The sequence below is a fragment of the Schistocerca serialis genome, chromosome 1 (genome assembly GCF_023864345.2).
Source record: "Schistocerca serialis cubense isolate TAMUIC-IGC-003099 chromosome 1, iqSchSeri2.2, whole genome shotgun sequence".
In the NCBI taxonomy this organism is placed as follows: Eukaryota; Metazoa; Arthropoda; class Insecta; order Orthoptera; family Acrididae; genus Schistocerca; species Schistocerca serialis.
The window spans coordinates 669,447,197-669,463,661 of record NC_064638.1 but is presented as its reverse complement, the minus strand read 5'-3'; the positions used below and the strand labels follow the sequence as shown (position 1 = coordinate 669,463,661).

The 16,465-nt window shown below is 41.3% G+C and overlaps 1 protein-coding gene and 1 pseudogene across 1 annotated transcript in view; one reads left to right on the top strand and one right to left on the bottom strand.

Annotated features, from left to right (window-relative positions):
• LOC126422701 (phosphatase and actin regulator 4-like) overlaps positions 1-16,465 on the bottom strand; it is a 424,446-nt gene that overhangs the window by 337,565 nt on the left and 70,416 nt on the right. The gene's annotated exons all lie outside the window — the stretch shown is intronic.
• On the top strand, positions 13,593-13,711 carry LOC126426104 (5S ribosomal RNA; annotated as a pseudogene).

The following is a 16,465-nucleotide window of genomic DNA, read 5'->3' as shown; positions in this document are numbered from 1 at the left end:
CATTAGTTTGCACGTAGTACAGAAATGAGACACGTATCACTGAGTTGGTGCATTCTAATTTACCTCGACACAGACAAAGCACAAATTCAAAAACTGTAAGTAACACGATGAAAATACCCGATATATAGCGGTGCTCAGTCGGAAATACATAAAGAACAAAAAAATAAAAATAAAACATTTTGCGGTTTGCAGATGACAAGAAGTGGTCCGGCGAACAGAGTTCCAGGGTACAAAGAAACACAGCAGAGGAATGGAAATACAGTACTAACTTGACTATAGCAGATGTTGAAAGTGACCACCATCTATCTCTTGGCACTTCTGGGCAATGGTCAGAAAGTTGCTGAAGGCGTATCGACGCTGGAATTGCTTCAATCTCATCCAAAACGTTTTGCTGCAGTTCTTGAAGACTATGAGGGTTGTTGCGATACATCTATTAGATTTGAGGGCTCTCCACACAAAGTAATCGCGCACTGACAGATCAGTTAACCTGGGTGGCCAGCTAGGCCCGCGACCAGACTGACCTCTGCTACAACTCTGTCAGGCGTGAAGGCAAGGGTAAGTGTGCTCCAAGGTTCGGACGGCTGTATCGGTAGTCGTTCCATTCTGTTGGACGTAACTGTAGGTCTTTTCCTCCTCCGTTTATGCTACCACAAATGGTTTCAAAATGTTCGCAATGTAACGCGCCGATGTCAGCGTCTGAAGAAAGAAGACGGGAACAAGAATTAGGCGCGCAGACACTGCACACCAAACCCCAAGTAACGAGATATCTAGGGGTTTTCCTGCACGAACGTCGTAACTTTGTACACTGAAACACGTATGTAACGTAGCAGCGATGGTGAGGCACGTTAAAATCTTTGACCAGAGAGCCTATTATCGTGGTTAGTCTGCGCTTGACCGCGCGAGTGTTGCGAGTAGTACTCTGTCAGTAGTCGTTGCGAGCAGTAGCTCTGTTCAGTCGTCGTGCTGTACGCTAGTAGTCGTCATGTAGAGCGGTCGGTCAGTAGTAGCAGCCCAGTGCGGTTGTGTGATGTAGTCTGTCGGCAACACTGGTCAAGATGCTGAATGAGGTATATTGTTAATTAAGGTAATCATCAGATAATGTAAAGTTTATTTATTGTTATTAATTTCCAACAGTGCCCCAATAATAATTTTGATTTCAAAAGCAATTTTACAAAAAAAATTTATTTAATTGAACTAACGATTTCGTTCCACTTCCCTTAAAGAAAAGTTTCAGTTAAATTACAAAAAAAAAAGAATATTATTATTTGCAATGCAGTTCCTCCAAGCCGTGCGCAAGAATAAGAGCAGAAATTTGTCTAGCAGTTACAATGAGGTAAGAAATTAATTCTGATTTTGCACAAGGGCCAAAGACCGATATTTCGGTTTAATTGAATTATCATTATCACTGAGATTTTCTTATCACTGAATTGACTTTCATTATTTTCGTGAGGAACTTATACTTGGGTCAGATTGCGGTTCTCATTTTTTATTGTCATTAAATTTAATTGCTAGGAAGTTACGTTTGGCTCCCATTCATTTATTATTTCTGTCTTTTTAAATTTCGGTGGGGAGGTTACAACACACATAAACGGGGCAGGCAGAAAAGGTACTATCGTGATGAAAAAAATTATAACCATTACAAAGACACAATTCGACTTCCCTTGAACACGTTCAGAACATACCACCAGTGCCTATTAGCATCAATCGTAGGATATGGCGCGAGCGTTTGGGCTCCATAGTTGTTTGCAACATGTGAAGCCAGCTTCATTAATCAGAAGAGTTCAACGAGGAATGCTACTAAGATTAACGGGTGCCTACTGCGCTATCCCGGATGACGCACTGTTAGTAACTCCAGGAAATATCCCCTCTGGACTTGCAAATCAGGAAAAGGGGAGCATTTTATTAATGAAAGACAGTCAGAAGGAAGTACGAGACCCACCAGGTTAGCCGAGCGCGCTAACGCTCTGCTTTCTGGACTCGGGTAGGCGCGCCGGCCCTGGATCGAATCCGCCCGGCGGATTAACGAGGGCCGGTGTGCCGACCGGCCTGGATGTGGTTTTTAGGCGGTTTTCCACATCCCCTAGGTGAATATCGGGCTGGTCCCCACGTCCCGCCTCAGTTACACGGCACGCAGACATCTGAACACTTCCGCCCTATTCCATGGATTACACTAGTCGCAGACAGTTGGGGTAGACTAATTCCTTCACAGGGGGTACAGGGTGGCGGCCGGAAGGGCATACAGCCACACTTTCAACCAACATTGCCACATCCGATTAACCATGCCGACCCTGCGCCTCCGCAGGACAAACGGCACAAGCAAAAGAAAGAAATAAAGTCAGATGGAAGTGCGAAGGATACTTGGAAATGGGGTCAGCAAGAAAAAGTTAATACATGAACGTATATAACAACATGGGTATATTGAATGGGATTCTTCACGCACTGGAAAGAGGACCTATGAATTTCTACCTAACACCAGGGAGAGACTAAAAATTAGATTTCTTCAGCCGTCGAGTGGACTGATGTATTACCTGATTGGTCATGGCCCGTACGCTACGTACGTGTACAAAATCATAAGACAGATTAATGATAGTTGCGCCTGCGACAGTGCAGGCGCTCCAGAACACAAATTGTGGGACTGTGCGCTCTGGAAGACGCAGCGGGTAACGGTCGCCGAGCGCTGCGGATGCTGGATCCCAGAGCAGCACTGAGGACGGCAATGGAGCCGCAGTATCGAGAATGGCAAAGAATGACTTCACGAGGGACTCAACCGCACGGCACCTACACATGGAGAGAGGCAACTGAGGTCGGCGACCACTGAATGAAATGATTTTTCCAAGAATGTACATTGCTTTGGTGCAAGTGTGGATTACGGAAGTGTGGATTCTAAGACGTTACAGTGAATAGTGGAATACCGTGTAAAGTGGGAACGGCGCTGACGTGCTGCCCTACGCCCAAGAAATCCAGCAGACAAAGTCTGTTGACGGGGCAGTATGAAGGCGTATTTATTCACAGCAAACAAATATCAACAGTTTAGAGGCATGCTAATAAATGAACATAAACAGAACACAATCTGTAGCACTCAAGTAGTGTTAATAGTTGAGGAAATGGCAAAGGTTGTTTTTAAATTATTCTATGACTACAGTTTTATAATGGTAGAGAATAGCTGTAATAGTTGCATTTTTTTAGAATTGTTTTTTTTTTCTAAATATTTATAGCTACCAGGAACGAATTAATTATTATCCACAAAAATGTGGATATGTGGCCTATGATAGACAGTCTAGATAATAGACTGTAATGTTAAGAACAAAAGAAAAAAATCCACATCAACTTGATACAAGTAGTGTTGCACTACACAGACTTTAAACACTGCAAATGAATATCATTATTAACAACGTGACACTCGTTTCCTCATCTTCTATTTCACACATCATGCTGACCACTTCAGATGACTACCAACGTAAGAATATACATCGAATTCGTTTAAAAATCTCTGAACAAGCTCACAAGAGCAGTCTTAGCAACGCCGATAAGCTACGATTAAAAATTATTTCACGTTAATTTACCTGACTAATCAAACTCTATTCACAGACTATCTAAAAATTTTCAAAGCCTAAAACTCTTATTACTCTACGAACGAACGAACGACTAAATGATCGACATGACCACAGATGCACCACGGGCAAACAGAGAAATTAGCATGTATTCTGTTGTGAGACTGTGTGGTCCACTGGTTTCTTTATATAAGAACGCAAGTTCGCTGTAGACTAGAAGTTACACATTCATTCGTTCTATAATATGGGCTTCACATAGGCGATGCTGTTGTAAGAATAAAATGAAGATCCGCCGCGGATCAATACACCTGGGAAAAAAATGAAACTTCGAGAGGTGTGGAAAGAATACATGACAGGAATTAGTACAGGCATGAGATTAAAAGCCAATAGGCTTGCATAGTTCCATCGGAACCAATAAGAGGATAATGAGTGATATCAGAAAGGAAACATCTACAGAGGGATGCAGAAACAAATGATGGGATGTCAAAGTCGGCAAAAGAACAAAAGCCAAACATTAATCACGAGAGTCACTGTTAATAAGCTATTAACAGAGGCCCGGGCACTTCGAAGACAGGCTGTGCTGTCCGCTGTTCCATCGGATCGAAGCGAACTGGCCTGGCATTATACTATACCTTGCTAGAGCATGCACAAATCGTTTCTGGGGTTACTGCAAAGCTATTCAAACCGGCCATACTCTGCAAACTTAACGTACTTGAGAGGAGCGAAACGTCATCATTTGCTAATTAAATATGTACGTACGCAATATCGAAGTATAAAACATTATCAAGAAATAAAGAGGGGGAGAAATCTGCGTCTCGGCCCAGGCACACATGCAATCTTGGATTGGCAACATGTTGTGGTAAAAAGAAAATAAAAATTGATTTACTTTCTACTTCCCTTTTTTATTCGATAGCTTACGTGACGAGCCCAGAAGGGACGCTTCTTAAAAAGTGTTTGCTGACTAAAGGGAGTGTGGCAAGCTTGTAGAGAGAATCCCTAGGTTACTTCTTATTCTTAGTTACTCCTATTTAGAGCACTGAATTCCGCATACAGACCGGTCTACAAATTTTGGATGTATACGTGAAATCCGATTTACGATCTTCGGGAATTATCCGGCAGTCTTACTGAATTATTTCCCATGAATTTTTTTCATTATATAAACACATTACGATTTTTAAACGCATCAAATGAAAATCATAAAGTCCATATATATTATTGAAATGTGTGTGTGTGTGTGTGTGTGTGTGTGTGTGTGTGTGTGTGTGTGTGTGTCAGCATCAATCGCAGTGGTGGTAAAAATCGCCGACCTATCGTCGTTCATAAGATATGATGTCATAGACAATGAGATGCATAAAAAACTGCCAAATCATGCGCGTCGTTTAAATGTATTATTTCTGTGCTACAAATTGTATTCGCAGCAAATTTCGCATACATTATCTACATTTGCCGCTAAAAGCATCAACGGAAGTATATCACTTTACCACAAATAGTTCGGGAGATATGACGTCATAAACACTGAGCTGCGTGAAACACTGCCACATCATGCATGACGTTTAAATTTATTACTGCTTTGTTACGAACTCTATTCGCAACACATTTTGCAGACAGTATTCTTGTATACCACTGAATGTACTGACAAAATTACATCATTCTTTGACACATGCATAAGAAGATATGACGTCATGGACATTAAGATGCCTGAAAAACTGCCGCATCATGCAACACGTTATATTTATTATTGAGCTGCTACTCACAAGATATTTCGCTGACAGTGTCCACGTATGCCACTGAATGTACCTGCACAAATATATCATTGTACGATAGGTAGTTCAAGAGATATGACGCCATAAACATTGAGATACGTGAAGAATGCCGCATCATGCATGAACTTTTAATAAATTTATTCGTTACTATTAAGAAACTGCTAGAGTCGAGTCAGTTTAAGGAAATCCCTGACACATGGCAGCGCTTTTGACGTCTTTCAACTGAAAAGTGCAAATGGCTGTAGGCAAAAACAACAACCGTCTATAGCTATAAAAAGACGTTGCCATAGAGGCGTTTACAAAATCGCATTGTAGAGACGGAAACAGTTGCGCCCAGCGTGCAGAATACGCATGTTTCTCTATGCGACTGTTTCATAATTTCAAAAGCATCTTCACGAATACATGGAAATGAACTTTTTTCGATCTTTCACTACAAACACAGTTCATCTTTTGTATTCGTTTCTAATAGAAAATTGGCAAAAATGAGCTAGTATATAATAAATCCTTTCTATTCACCAACACTTCACTTGCAACGGCGTTGGGAGAAAAATGTTACATGTTACATTCTACGTATCGACGCCATCCGTCGTGCCAAGAATGGTCAACGAAGATCCATCGGTTTCGAAAACTGATGGTAATCGTAATTACTTTTGTTATGGTTATTTTAGCGACTTATCTTCGAGTATATTATAGTGTCCTCACCATGTGTCAAAACTGGGAGACGAACGTGATGCAAGAACGACATGTGACGATTAAAATTTGGCGAGACGATGATATGTCAGCAACAAAAAAAGCAAAACAGATTCAAAAGGCTGTTTCATTTCTGGAGCAAATTGAAAAATTATGAAGGACCTCATGACACTGCGGGTATCTAAATTCGGTTAAGGAGGATGAAAACAGTAGTCGCTCTCAGAGTTATTTGGTCCGAAGACAATACAAGCTGATGATTTTAATGATGGCCGGCCGAAGTGGCCGTGCGGTTAGAGGCGCTGCAGTCTGGAACCGCAAGACCGCTACGGTCACAGGTTCGAATCCTGCCTCGGGCATGGATGTTTGTGATGTCCTTAGGTTAGTTAGGTTTAACTAGTTCTAAGTTCTAGGGGACTAATGACCTCAGCAGTTGAGTCCCATAGTGCTCAGAGCCATTTGAACCATTTGATTCTAATGATGACAAAAACACACCCTATGATTGTGAACACTGGTATCACATATCTTAAAAGCGTACCCGAAAAAGCAAAAGTACGTGTAACGTCATGTTCCTCTTGCATTGGTATTTAACCTCTTAACATAAAACACCAAGTTATCTCATTTTTATTATATTGACTAAAACTTAAAATCCAGATTACACTCGGGCAACTTAACAACAGACCTTCGAAAAATTACCACCTCGCTAATATCCGTTCCAGCACCCAATCCTACGTTTGTAGCCTGGCTGGCGTCTTTTGGTTGAGGTGGTTGCCACTAGATATCGTCTTTACTGTGTGCAGCTTTGGACACTTGACAACAGAATGCGAGCTTTTAGCCTCTGTTCTGTATTGTTTAGGTAGTGCTTCCGAAAATGGATGGATACAGTGATCCTGAGTTTGATATTGAATTTATCGACCTAGAAAGTGAAGAAGAGTGGGATATTACTTTATCGGAGATTGAAAATAATGACAGTTTGTCAGATGACTGACAGGTGCTCGCCGGTGATACGAGATAAACACGTTCACTGTGCCCCACCCAGCTCCTCCAAGATTTCTGTTTACAGGAAAAACGTGTGAAATACATGTTTCGACTTCATATATACACAAAAGTAAAACATTACTAAGTTTCAAGATATTTTAGTCGAAATCCAGTTTGCGACTACAGTCGGGATTTTATTAATGTGACCTTCGAAAATTGGTAACTCATTATTTTGAACTTTAAAAGCTGTCTTAATTTGTCTATGCCGGCCGTTGTGGCCGAGCGGTTCTAGGTGCTACAGTCTGGAACCGCGCGACCACTACGGTCGCAGGTTCGAATCCTGCCTCGGGCATGGATGTGTGTGATGTCCTTAGGTTGGTTAGGTTTAAGTAGTTCTAAGTTCTAGGGAACTGATGACCTTAGCAGTTAACTCTCATAGTGCTCAGAGCCAGTTGAACCAGTTGAATTTGTCTATAAGTAATATCATTTTTTTACAGGGCATTTTTCATTAGTGAAAAATAATAATTTTTGGAATAATTCGTAAAAATATTAATATGTTAAGGGGCTCCGGAAAGGCTCAAAACCATGAAAAGTTCAATTTTTACTTTGTTGCGTTTTCTGAATCTGCAGACTATTACCTTTTAATAGATATATAATTTATTCAATTCCGAAGACTACAACTATTTTTAATTTTTTTTTGAAATGTGTTCTACATGGGCGTGACCCACTGTGGCGCTGTTAAACTGCTGTCAAATGGTGTTATTATTAACGTCCGTGTTCATCAGGTACATTTTAGTGATGTGAGATAAAGTATGTGTTGTGGCTAACCTGTGATGGTTCAGTATATATCGCTGGTGTGATTGTCGATTGTTTCATGTTTATTTACTCTGTCGTTATCTCGAAAATATTCGTAATTAATTCTGTTTCTTGAGTCTCTGTTTTGTTGAAGTATAATAATGAGTAAAAGTAAAGTTATTAGAAATCCTCTGAAGGCTTTTAAGAAAAGGAGAAATGTTGGAAAGCCAAAGGTATGTGTTATTACCGTAAACAATAAAGACGATAACCAAGTGAGTGAACCTAACTTCTCAAGTACACCTGCCCATAGCAGTCAAAGTGGGAAAGAAAATACTTCACAGAAGAAGCTTGGTTCAATGAGTGAAAACTATGAATGTTTTATGGGCGAATCGGATGTGAATGAAATATTTGATATGTCGGTTCTCAAAGGAATTTTTTCAAACTGTGTAAGATGTATTCATTGTAGTGAAGTTGGTCTGGAACTCTCCATAATAAAGCACGTAGGACTTGCTAGTGAAATACAACTGAAATGTGATAAGTGTTCATACATGACCACCTTTTGGAACAGTGTTGCAGTAACTGCAACTGAAGAAAATGGTAGCAAAATCTACGAACACAACAACGAGCGATGCTTGCTTTAGACTGGAACGCCTTCGGGCTGCAGACAGGGCTGTAAAGAGTCTAGAAATACAAGCAAGAGTAAACAGGAGGAGGAACAAGAGGAAGCTGGAGGAGGAGTTTGCAGAGGATGAAGATAATCCATCCTATGGACCTGGAATGCACTAAAAAGTTAATCCAATCTTTGTCGCTCGATTCCCAAACCTTTTATTTTCTCATACTAATTACATGTTTTCTAAGGATCTTCCAAACATATTTGTTTCAAACTTTCAGTAAATGTTACACAGTACCTTTTTCATAATTTAACACAGCATTTTTCCAAAAAACTGTATATTTTTGAATATATAAATAAAAAATTGCAAAAAAATGTGAATTTTCATTACAATTGAAAAAAAAATCATCTTTAATAACTGAACTAAAATTTTGTAAAATCCCTGTGTTAAGTTGTAGCCCATATTCCAATAAATAATCTGTAAAAAGTTCAACTTCCTACCTCAAATACTTTGTGAGGAAAGATGTAATTTATAAGCGTTATTTTAACATTGCAAGTATAGAGCGTTCCGGAGCCCCTTAAGGGGTTGAGTACTTTAAGGAGGTACACTGACGGGCCAAAACATTATGAGCACCAGCTTAATTAGCGTGTTGATCCACCTCTGGAAGGCAATGCAGTAGCTATACTGTGTCGCATGGACTCTTGGTAGATTTCTCGAGGTATGTGGCTTCAGATATCTACGCACAGGTCACGCAGTTCTCGTAAATTACAGGTCTGTTCTTTGTGGGTTGCAAACTGGCGCCCAATAGCGTCCTAGATGTGTTCTGCCAGGATCAGATCATGCGAATTTGATGGCCAAGGGCATCAGTGAGAGTTCACCATCATGATCCTCACACCACTCTAGCAAGATTCTGGCTATGTGACACGGTCGGTTATCCTGCTGGAAGATGCCGCCGCTGTCGAGGTAGATATCAAGCATAAAGAGGTGCAGGTGGTCTGCAATAATATTCACATAGTCCACAGCTGTCATGGAGATTTCGATTACTACCAAAGGTCCCACAGAAGCCCTGATGAATGGCGCCAATAGCATAATATTGTGCCCACCACTTTGCATCGGTGGCTCGGCGCATGTTTCTAGAAGCTGTTCATCAGGATGACTTCGTATTCGGACACGGCTTTCGACCTGGCGTAACAAGAAACGAGATTCATCCGACTAGGCGACATGTTTACACTGATCCACGGTAAAATCTATATGATCAAGATAGAATCGCGTAGGGTTCGCCTGCTGCGGAGTCCACGTTTAACAATGTGTGCTCTGAAACAGGTACGCCTGCACCAGAGCTGTACTCTGTCATTCAGATCTGCCACAGATCGCCGACTAAACTGCTTTAAGGAGGGGGGGGGGGGGGGGGGATGTAATGAATTTTGGTCCAATAAAGCGATTTTTCAAAAATATTATTTTCTTAATCTACACAGTGTAATCTAAGCTGTGTGTGAATTTTATCGTGATAGCAGCTTTAGAAATGCCTTTAAATTGTTAAACTGATTAACTCTTCGCTGGCGGCCACTCGCATCTTTTGCGATATTCGGGAAACTGCTTGCTTTAGCGGAATTTTTGTCAGTGTGAAGGCTATTTTCTTTCGAAAATCTTTGGCTGACATCTCTATCTCTGGCTGACATCTGTATCTTTGCATGAGGTTTATTTACGCTTTGACAATACTAACACATATTAGTTAGCTGGAAGGTTGAATTCGCAAACCTTTACGTGGAAGTCAAGATTTTTGCATAATGGATGGTGGAAAAATTGTGTTTAGGAACTGAGGTTTACCGACAAAAAAGAGGAAGCAGCTGGAAATGAAGAACATAAGCTCTCAGCTTCACAATCGAAACTTGGGACAGGAGAATTGTACTGGTACGTGAATGACGTTGATATGATTTCCACTGGATTCAGACTTATTGATTTCGAGCTTCTCCGCCAGGATATAAAGTTTTCATGTTCATGTGTTAGCTGTAAAAATACGGAATACATGATTGTTGTTGAAGAAAGACGAGTGGGAATAGCTTGTGATTTTAAATTAATTTGTAATTCGTGTGGCTATGAATTTTCATTTTCCTCCTCCAAAAAACCTGATAGTGCTACCTATGAAAGCAATTTTAGGTTCGCATATGCTCTGAGATGCCCTGGACAGGGCAGGGAAGGAGGTAATTTATTGTGTGGTTTTCTGAACATGCCTCCACCTTCTGCAAGGTTTGAAAAAATAAATTAGAATAGAAATGTTTGGTGCTGTACGCCGTACTTCCAAGTTTTCTATGAAAAAAGCAGTGGAGAAATTGGTGGAAATAAACCAAAAAGAAATAGGTCCAGGGGTAGATATTCATGACAGTGAATTTGCTACAAGTGGCGTCCAATAAAAGACTTGCACCAGACCACTGAAACACACGAAATTATTATTATTATTCCCCATTCGTCTCTCCTTTCCTTACAGACTCACGTGCCTGCAACGGTCATAGCGACATTCAGCTTCGCTGTGTGAATCGGTCGTCAACATTTCGCTCAGCAGTGTAGTTGAACCATGCAAAGTCTTTTTTTAACCGTTGTCGATCGAAATTAGAAATAAGTGATCGTGACAACACACGTCAAGTTTTGACGTTCTATTTGCCATCTCGAAGAACAGCATCAGTATTCAAAGCGGATGCACTAAGGAACTGCGCGACCAAAACGCCTGCGCTTTCTGGAAACTAGCTGAAGACGATGCTGGTAGCGTTATAATACCCACATATTTGTGCAGAAAGAGTTTGGTTCAGAAGTATTTTGACAGTGTGTTAAAGCAATCATTTCCACGAAATGGATCATTTAACCAAGATTTGGCTAACTGGAGACTGTTGGCTGCTGTAAGATAACGCCCTGGCTCTCACGTTAATAAAACACAGGCATTTCCTATTCAGAAATTGACAACAATCTTACATTATTAACCAATTACTTTGTTTTCGAAAAGGTGAAAATACTGCTGAAGAGGACAAATCTAAAAAGAAATGATGACATTCAAGAGGCAGCTGTAGCTGAAAAGATTTCTACCATAACAGTCGAAATGTACTTCGGATACATAAACCACGACAATGATTTTATACATAATGAATATGAGGTCGTGGTTGTTGAAATCAACGTTAAAATGTAGGCACAATTACCTTTCACAATGCAAAAATCATTAAAATTGAAGTGGAAAGCCTTCGCTATCACATTTATTACTCAAGAATCTATAAGAAAGATAAAGGTAAAAATATAAACTAAAACATTAATATTTCGTGGTCACTTCCCTAAGAAAGACACGGCTGCAAGAGAAATGACCGCGAAATTTTAATATTTTTTTATAAGTTTATCACTTTTATAGAGTCTTGTATAATAATTCTGATGATGATGACGTTTTCCTTCGGAATGTGTCAGTTTTAGCGCTTGTGCATTGTGGAATGTTGTTGCCGGCCGTTGTGGCCGTGCGGTTCTAGGCGCTTCAGTCTGGAACCGCGTGACCGCTACGGTCGCAGGTTCGAATCCTGCCTCGGGCATGGATGTGTGTGATGTCCTTAGGTTAGTTAGGTTTAAGTAGTTCTAAGTTCTAGGGGACTAATGACCTCAGCAGTTGAGTCCCATAGTGCTCAGAGCCATTTGAACCATTTTCTTGGAATGTTGTTGAGCAAGCGTTTTGACTTTCATGACAACGGTATTCGTTTTGATTCTATTTTATTGTCTTTGAGGAATTTCGAGCCGCAATAAAGAGGAATGGAGAAACTCAATGAAGTCACTAAGTAACGTAAATCTTCCATATACAGTTAACAAGGGCGCTAAGAATCGCAGCACAGTGCTAAAATGATAAGTGTAATGTAATAAAAAAAAAAGTGTGGAAAATCTTAAGGGACCAAACTGCTGAGGTTATCGGTCCCTAGACTTACACACTACTTAAATTAACTTATGCTAAGAGCAACACACGCACCAATGCCCGAGGGAGGGAGGACTCGAACCTCCGGCGGGAGGGGCCGCGCAATCCGTGAGTAATGTAATCAATTTGCTGCTGTGTCTCAAAAGAGTACAATATCTGGTCTCATTAGATCTATATCAATGGATTAGTATTATCGAAACACCTAAAAGACAGCTAAATCGTACACAGTACACGTAAACATTGAGACTCGCTTTAAACAGAAACTGATAAACTCATAACGTATAACAGTACTGGCCCCATAACATTCACGACGCACATGTCGACCGAGGTGCAGCAATGAGCTGTGATTCTCCATGCATAGAACTCCGAGAAGCATTCACTACATTTGTTGTCTCAAAGGACCACCTTTCACAGGTTGAAAGAGCGTAGCTTGTGTACTCTGCCTTCAGTCCTTCAGCGGCGTTCGCCGCGGCAGCAGCAACGCAGTAGACGCTGCAGCGGAACGTAGGAATGGTGACGCATTGTTCTCTGTGGCGAATGCAGTTCGACCTCGGTGCAGAAATGGTCGCGTCGGGTTCATATTAGCAGAGAACAACGCACTGATTCCAGCACTGATTCGATGAACACCATGCGTCGCTGACACTACTCGTAACGATTTAGAGGCGCCGTCAAATATGATGACCGGTCGTTTATCTCTGCTGGAAGCATACACGTTGTGAAAACAAACATCCACGAGATTCTGCGGCCCCGTTGCTACAGTACATCCGCTGTCATTCTGCAACAAAGGCAGTGTCCATGGCTTCAGAGCTCGCACTATCCAACCGACTCTACAACCACTGTTCCTCTATCTGCTACGGCACGTGATTTGGTACCTAATGAGTCCCCATAGTCCAGGTCACTAACGCACGCTGGTTTGGCAACCGACATGAAGTAACCATTTCGGATCCTGACGGTGATATAAATTTTGATCGCCATTCTTGAATGAAGTAGCAGAAAATACCTGGTCCCCTGACTTTGCGCCAAACTCACTGTAGTGGCTGATACAGTGAAGATATGTCACCTTATTAAAGTTGTTCAACCAATGAAGTGGCTCTAAAATTTGCGCACGATACTGTGATATTTCTCGTGGGCGACGAAAGATACGACAGTTTGTGAAGTTGTAATTAATACACTTAAGTTTCACTTAAACGATGTGCAAATGTATTGTCTTGATATTCTCTCGGTTTGGTGTGGAGGGTGTGGATAACGTAAAAACGCGATGGCAGAATCTTTGCTCGCCAACAGCCTTGCCGCAATAGTAATACCGGTTCCCGTCAGATCACTGAAGTTAAGCGGTGACGGATTTGGCTAGCACTTGGATGGGTCACCGTCTGGGTCTGCCGAATGCTGTTGGCAAGCAGGGTGCACTCAGCCCTTGTGTGGGCAATTGAGGAGCTTCTTGATTGAGAAGTAGCGTCTCTGGCTACGAAACCGGCTGGGAAAGCAGTGTGCTGACCACAGCCTCTCCATATCCGCATCCAGTGACGCCTATTAGCTGAGGATGAGACGGTGATCGGTCGGTATCGTTGGGTCTTCCAAGGTCTGTTCTGAGGGAGTGGAAAATCTTTGCTCTTGTAGCAACTTACGATAAGCCCCCTTATCAAGAAGACCTCTGAAGATGATTATTAATAACAAAATGTTAATTTCACTGTAAAAATCAATCAAAGTATTCTTGACTGTATATGTAGTCACTGGTTACCCGCCATGGATACAGTCAGGTTGACATAAACTGTAACGACATGTTTCGGGACGAACGTGTTCGTCCGCCGTAATCCCGAATGAAAGGGAGAAAATACTTATACTTACACTTAATTCCCCCGACAATAGGTAGCATATCGTGTAAAATGTTTCCTCTAGCTAACTCGATCATCTGCCAGGTTTTCAGCTTCCTCCCATTTCATTTCCAAGCACTGAAGATCCTTTCCGAAAGTTAGGTTGGTTGGTTGTTTGGGGGAGGAGACCAGACAGCGAGGTCATCGGTCTCATCCGATTAGGGAAGGACGGGTAAGGAAGTCGGCCGTGCCCTTTCACAGGAACCATCCCGGCATTTGCCTGGAACGATTTAGCGAAATCACGGAAAACCTAAATCAGGATGGCCGGACGCGGGATTGAACCGTCGTCCTCCCGAATGCGAGTCCAGTGTGCTAACCACTCCGAAAGTTAGTTTCCAGGTTTTACGAGCTCTTCCTCTACCTCTGTTTCCATGCATTGGTTTTCACAACAGCTCTGATTTGGGGAGTCTTCCGTCTTTCACGCGTACAAAAAGCTCCGCAAGCTTCAGTCTTCTCTCAGTAACGATTTTGTGCAGGTTGCGTAAACCACTTCTTCTCACTACTTCATCATTTAAAATGTAGTTGCGTTGGCAGATCTTTGAAATTCGCATCAAACAGAGTTGGTGAAAACACTGAGCTTGTGCGCCGATTTGCTGGCATTTTCCAGGTCTCACATACGTATGTGGCCACCGATAGCATGGAGGACAGTTGAAGCTTTGTGGACATACATAGAATAGTCTAACTGCCTTATGGATCGCAATGCCAATTCTCCTGTCTGCATTTACATCGCCGTTACTACAGAGAAGACTGCTGACATATGGAAATCGGTCAATGTCTTGTACTACCTGCTGTTGCACTATAATTTGAATAGATATAGTTCCACTTTTTATGCACACTGTTTTTGTTTCATCACCACACTAAACTTTCCCTAATCTGGCCCTCAGTAGTCCGCCCTCACAGTAATCCGGCCCACATCCGGCCTCTAGTCGATCAAGCATAAATGACGCGCACAACAATGAATTATAGTGCGTAACACTGTTGTTAATTACAATGTTAAACAATGCTATAAATTCCACGAGGAGGAGAAATTGATGAAAAGTGTGTTCTATGTGGCTGGATGAGGAAAACTGTGAGACAGATCAAATTTTAACAGATGAAGAAGTAATCAAAAGAATGCAGAGAAGTAATGATGACGAGGGAGAAGACATAGGAGAGAGAGAGAGAGAGAGCACGAAGATTTTTCACTATGCTTGTCTGAAGCCCCACAAATCTTCCTTAACTACATTATGCAACAAACAGATACATGCAGTACCGATGTTATGCTTGTAAAGCGGTTGTGTGTCGGCGTCGCGATTCATCATTGCGACAACTGAAAACTTTGGGACACGCTTCATACTGACTGATACTACAGTACACAATCAAGAGCTATGTTTTCTATGAAAATGAATCTACCTTTGCATTTAATAAAGCATGGTCCCTATGTGTTTAAACTAAATTTTAGACACTCTGAATAATCCGGCACTTCTGCTAATCGGGCATCCATATGTGCAAGGAATGGCCGGATTAGCGAGAGACAAGTGTACTTATTTTTACTCCTAGAGAACTGGCCATTCCGAGAGAAAATATATATTATTCTAATTATTCCCAAGGTAATGAGGAACTGAAATCTGGAAATGGATGTCGCCTGTGTTCATTTTCAAAGAAGTTGTTAGTTTATTCAAAATAACGGAAATTCTCAAAAATTCCTCTGAGATGCTCCTGTTGTCTTGCTCCAACTTTCGAGCAGATTATCCAGCTATTTACAGCGACCACACAACATTTTTTAACACTGACAAACCACTGACAGAAGTGAAAGAAGCGACAACGGCTGCGAAAAGACCGTTGGCCGACCAGCGGTTGAGTTGCGGGACTACTGAGGCACAGAGCCACAATGGATGTAACTGTAGAACAGGAAGAATAACGGGTCAGACTCAAGAGAGGTCGTTATAATTTTCATTTTACGAAGGCAACCCTATATAAATAAAAATGTAAATGTTCGTCTGTTCAATACACACACATACTCTCTCTCTCTCTCTCTCTCTCTCTCTCTCTCTCTCTCTCTCTCTCTCTCTCATATCCGTGCATTTAATTTACATATTTTTAAAATGTGTATAATTTTTATAAACTTATTTTTTTCTGTAGCAATGTTTCCGCATTATTAAGTTTATAAAAATTATACATTACATATATTAAAAATATGTAAATAAAAACACGCATATTCCAGTGCAATGTTGTGCCAAATTTCAAAGCAATTGGTCAAAAACTTTTGGAGGTTTGCGACTAGGAACATTTATAGTTT